This window comes from Pseudochaenichthys georgianus, chromosome 14, assembly GCF_902827115.2.
Source record: "Pseudochaenichthys georgianus chromosome 14, fPseGeo1.2, whole genome shotgun sequence".
Classification (NCBI taxonomy): domain Eukaryota; kingdom Metazoa; phylum Chordata; class Actinopteri; order Perciformes; family Channichthyidae; genus Pseudochaenichthys; species Pseudochaenichthys georgianus.
In genome coordinates this window covers 33,580,659-33,586,658 of record NC_047516.1, presented here as the reverse complement: position 1 = coordinate 33,586,658, position 6,000 = coordinate 33,580,659, and positions in this window count along the sequence as shown.

Sequence of the window (6,000 nt, the reverse complement as noted above, 5' to 3'; positions counted from 1 at the left end):
CAAACCGCGTCTAAGCTGGGAGAGATATCCCGCCGTTCATTTCTATATTTCAAAAAAAGTCGGAGGAGAAACTAACTATCGCCGTAGCGAATCACCCGGTTTTGTATGACCAGACCCTCTTCACCTCCCGGGATACAAACCGGAGGAACCAGGCATGGAGGGAGGTGGCAGAGACAGTGGGTGAAACTGGTAGGTTTTCGCCTGTTTGGGGAGTTTATATATATATTGCTCGCATAAAATCCCCGGGGGTTTTTGCTTTGTATGTCGGGGGCGGGAGATTCATGTGATTGGTTGTTGGCCGTGTTGCTTGAATAAAATCCCCAAGCTCCAGACACGCCCAGCTCCAAGCTATTTTTGGAGCTGTAGTGTGGACGCTCCGTTACTGTTCCTGAAATTCTCAAATCTGTTGGGCATCAGGGACCTGAGGCAATTGTGGCAAGCATGGCATTGTCTGAGGAGCAACAGAGGGCAATTCAGGTGGCTACCACTGGTCAGCGAACCAACCCAAACTGGCATTTGTTCAGGAAAGGAAGGTTGACTGCCAGCAACTTTGGAGCTGTCCTGAGGTCAAAGCATGTGACTGCTTCCCTTATTGCCAGGGTGCTAGGGCAACAACAGGCCCTTGATGGTGTTTTGTCTGTACAGTGGGGGACTATGAATGAATGTGAGGGCGTCAGGGCATTCACCACTGCAACCCAGATGCAGGTCCATGAGTCAGGTTTGTGGCTCTCCCAATCAGGATTGTTGGGGGCATCTCCAGATGGTCTGGTAGGGTCTTCCGCTGTGCTGGAGGTAAAGTGTCCCTACGGAGCCAGGGAAATCACAATTAGTGAAGCATTGCAAATCAAGGGCTTCTGTGTCAGTAAGGAAGGAGTAACATTCAGCCTGCGTGAGGAGCATCCTTACTGGCACCAAGTGCAAGGTCAGCTTCACCTCACTGCAAGAAAGAAGAAGAAATAAAAAAATTGACAATCGTTTTTAATTTACATTTACTCGCCTTTGCAATGTTGTGGTTGTTAGAGTGTTAGGTTTCATGTCAGCTCGTCTATTGGGAAGATATCAAATATTAGTTTCATGGAAGTCACACAGTCACATATAAGAGCATTAAGACATACAGTACATAGGCTAAAACAACATTTTCACTATTTTGACATTTTTATAGATGAAAATTGAACTAAAGAAATAAATGGTAGATTAATCCATATTGAAAATAGGTGTTAGCTGCTACACTAATTATAATAGTTATATTTCTTAATTAATAAAGATAAGATATTACTGTATTGATCCCAATTTGGGAAATGTTTGTGTTGCAGCAGCATAACAAGAAAAACAAAATATAAGTTATTATATATACAAAAGTATGTGAGGGATGGAATATTAAAAATTGAATATAAATGTAAAATGTACATGTGATTTTACGTCCAAGAGAAGCTATGGAGCAGAGAGTTCTCTGCCAGCCAGAGGTGATTTGTTATTAGTTCAATATGTCAAACTGATTTCCCTGACTACAATCGTTAGTTACATGGTGAAACCGTACCTACAGGGTAACTTGGAGAGGGTCCGAGTCCGACCCTTGTCAATTAACTACAGGGGTCCCTCAGGGCTCTGTTCTTGGTCCCCTCCTCTTCTCCCTGTACACAAACTCGCTCGGATCTGTCATTAGCCCGCATGGTTTTTCATACCACTGCTACGCTGACGACACCCAACTAATTCTGTCCTTTCCCCGCTCAGAGACCCAGGTGGTCGCACGCATCTCTGCTTGTTTAGCTGACATCTCTCAGTGGATGTCCGCTCATCACCTCAAGCTCAACCTTGACAAGACTGAACTGCTTTTCCTTTCGGGAAAAGATTGTCCCACTCTTGACCTGACTATCAACATCGGCACCTCTGTTGTTTCCCTGACCCTGACTGAAAGGAATCTGGGTGTGATCCTAGATATCAACCTGTCCTTCACTGCAAACATCGCTGCTACAACCCGTTGCTGCAGATACACGCTTTACAACATCAGGAAGATACGTCCCCAGCTGACCCAGAAAGCGACGCAGGTTCTGGTCCAGGCTTTCGTCACCTCATGCCTAGACTACTGCAACTCCCTCCTGGCTGGTCTACCTGCATGTGCCATCCGACCTCTGCAGCTCATCCAGAATGCAGCGGCTCGTCTGGTCTTCAACCTTCCAACATTTTCCCACACCACTCCGCTCCTCCGCTCCCTCCACTGGCTTCCAGTAACTGCTAGAATTCACTTCAAGACACTGGTACTTGCATATCATGCTGCGAATGGATCTGGCCCTTCCTACATCCAGCACATGGTTAAACTGTACACCCCAGCGCGTGCACTACGCTCTGCATCAGCCACACGACTCACTGCACCCTCGCTGCGAGGGGGACCCAAGTTCCCATCAGCAAAAATACGTGGGTTTGCTATCCTGGCTCCAAAATGGTGGAATGAGCTCCCATTGACATCAGGACAGCAGAAAGCCTGCACATCTTCCGGCGCAGACTGAAAACTCATCTCTTTCGACTCCACCTCGAGCGATAGAATTACTAACAAAGAACTGCTAACAGAGCACTTATATACTAATAAAGGACTGGTTTATCTATAGCCAGTTGAGTAGCACTTGAAATGCTTGGCTCTATGAAACCTGATGTACTTATATGATTCTGTTTTCTTCAAGGTTGTGTCTTCCTGGTCGAATGCATTGCTTTTTGACGAAGAAACCGGAAGTGCTAAAAATGCTAACTTACTTCCGGGTTTTACGACACGTCACTGCGGTTCCCCTATGGTCATTATTTTTTGCCACACACATTAAATAGGAAAATACTCTGAGCATGCGCAGTGTAGTTTTTACAGTCACCGTTCACTTAGACAGTGAGAGGGAGGGGCAAGATCAGGGTTTTTCCCACATGGCTCTAGACAAACAGCTCAATAGGCACACACTGTAGACACTAATTAGAAGAACACATACTAAAACAGCAATGTACAGACGAATGTGCCCCACCTGACCCTAATGACCAGTCGCCACTGATTATATTGCTTTCAACTAACCTAATACAGTTATGTGAAATCTGTTGACATAATACATTTAATTAAAGTCAATCATTTGAAGTTCCTCCTCTCCCTGGTAAAGTAACAAGCTTGACTCCTGTGCGACAGGAGGAAGAGTAGGCTTCTTTGGCCTGAACATCATCTGCAGTCATCTACGTTCTTCTTCTTCTTCTTCTTCTTCTTCTTCTTCTTCTTCTTCTTCTTCTTCTTCTTCTTCTTCTTCTTCTTCTTCGCGTTCTTCGCGTTCTTCCAGTCCCTTCCACTGGAACTGCATTATTTTAGCCAAATCATTATTCTCTTTTTTCCATGCTTAATCACTTGTGTTTTTACTTGAAAAAAGACAGTAAACGCATTACATCTTTTTGAAACAGATGGTGTCTGTTATGTCCCAGACTAGCTGTCAGTCCGCTCTGTGTTCATGACAGACTCTGCTTCACAAAGTAGGCTCAGTCTCACACTCCTCAAAACAACTGTTAAAGACCATCAACATGATGAGCTGCATGCTTGTCAACCAGCTCTCAGTGAACTACTTTCAATTTTATCACCAGATTTAAAGTTCTACCTCCATTTTAACCACCAGATTAACAATATTAATTTAATAATTACGTCTGTTAAAGGTGGGGTAGGTACGTTTTGAGAAACTGGCTCGAGATACACTTTTTGTTATATTCCATGGAATTCTCTTAACATCCCGATAGCAATGAATATATTAAATGCTTTGACAAAAAAACCATTAAAAAATGTCATCTGTGGAAGCCGTAATACTGTAAAAAGCACGACCAATCATCTGAGCCGGCCTGGCTAAAATAACTAGATGGCCTACCTGCCTGTCAGCCTTCCATCTGTGCACAAACTTATCTTGTGCCCTCATTGGTCATGTGTGCGTTCGTGTGTGTTGGGGGAGGGGCTCTGTGAGGAAGTGGCAGATTTTTTCCAGCTGTGTATTTTCAAATTCTAGCGCACTCGAGCTGGTTTCTCCAAAATTACCTACCCCACCTTTAATTGCTTAAATTTGATTTGACATTTGATTAATTTAAAATCTATAGATTTCTACTTGTTTACTTCATTATGTTTGTTGTAATAGTATAGTTTGGTTTATTCTGTACTGAGCAAAACTGTTGCACATCTGTCTGTCCTGGGAGAGTGATCCCTCTTCAGTTGCTCTCACTGAGGTTTCTTCCATTCTCCCCCTGTTCTTTTTTTGACCATTTTGAGCAGTGCAAATATCTATAAACGTTGAATAATCACCGAAAAGCTGCCTACTTACAGTAGATATGGTCTGGAGGAACACACACCTTCCTTAGGAGTTGTAAGTGTTTCCCCTACCGCCTTTTTTGTAGCTGAGTTTTGATATAGTTCAATGAAAAAACTGAAACGTTGACTTCAATTAAATGTATTATTATAACAAGTATTACATAACTTTATAAGGTCAGTTGAAGCAATAATATTACGTTTAGATAACAAATATTAGGTTCAACTTAATATTGTTGCTTTAACTAACCCAATACAGTAATTAGAAATGTGTTGACATAATACATTTCATTAAAGTCAGTTTCAGCTTTGTTCAGTGTATTCACCAACTGCGGAACATTTAACTGTTTCTATCTTCCCCCTTGTCCAATGAATGCCTTTGTAAGCACTCTTTGTAAGGGAGATACAAACCTGTTTAGTCAGCTTTTAGTTTAGGTAACCAGTGGTGTTTCTATATGTACAAAAGTGGTGGGGCACAAAAAACATAGATGTTTATATACTGTATAAGCTTCTGCAGTGAGGTTCATGGCTGGTGAGGCACTGGCATTGACTCTTCAGGTTTACAAATATTATATTTTGACCTAAATCAAAATATAATATTATTTTCAAAAGCTTTTTTAGTCTGATGCTTCAATTAATTTTAAACAGACAGTTCAACAAAAGGATACCCAAAACATGTAATTGTATCATTTAAATATTCAATTGTTCTCTCTTAGTAAGATCCCATTTTCAATACAATTGCAGTCTTACCTTGACTTGAATATTAAGTCCATTTGCCTATCCTTCTGGACAAAAATCTCTATTACTTTTTTGTAAAAGTCCTCCTTATCTTCTTGTAGTTTCAAAAGTCTATCATAAATCTAATCTAATCAATAGATTTATGATTCGATAATTATAAAAGTAGGGTAAACATGTGGATATTAACCGGCTGAACAAAACGTGCATTTATCTAACAGGTACGTTTCCCACAGATCTTATTTTGAGCTATTTTCTAAAATCCTATGGAGAAATATCATTGCTTTTAGGTCGAGGGAAGCCATGCGCAGTTTACTTCCGGGTTTTAGGACGCCTCACTGCAGGGCTGCAGTCGGATAGTTTAAAAATCAGCTCCTAAGTTCTAACCCTATCGTCTATTCCTTGACCTCTGAGTGAAACGTCACGGGGTTAAGGGATAGTGGATAGGAGAATTCAAAAGGACTTAGGAGAAGAGACTGCGGTACTTTAGAGAATCCGAATGCACTTTCACTATCCGACGTGTTTATGATGCGCCAGCGGACGTCATTGTGTGCGTCTGCTGCTGTGGGGAAACTATGGAAACCACAGTTTTCTATACAGCGGACTACAACATGGATGTTCAATAAGAACGAGGGACTACTGTAAACTCATCTAGAGACTCTGCACCGTGCTCTGATGCTGCTGCTTTGCTTTATGAACGTGGAGAACAGAGAAACAGATTCTTCAGGACCAAATTTGGAATTGAAATAAAAAAGGAAAGTGAAACTTATGCTCGTCACCCTCTCCCTCCGGTCCACATTAATACAAATTATCCCAATACGTATGATTGTATGAACTAAAGATCTTAAAATCAATACAGATATATTTATTATAAACATTAGTCCTTAACATCTATCACTGTGTACATCACCATTCAAACATCTTTTAAAAGTTGAACAAACCCCACACAGCTCAGTGAAGACTGTGAA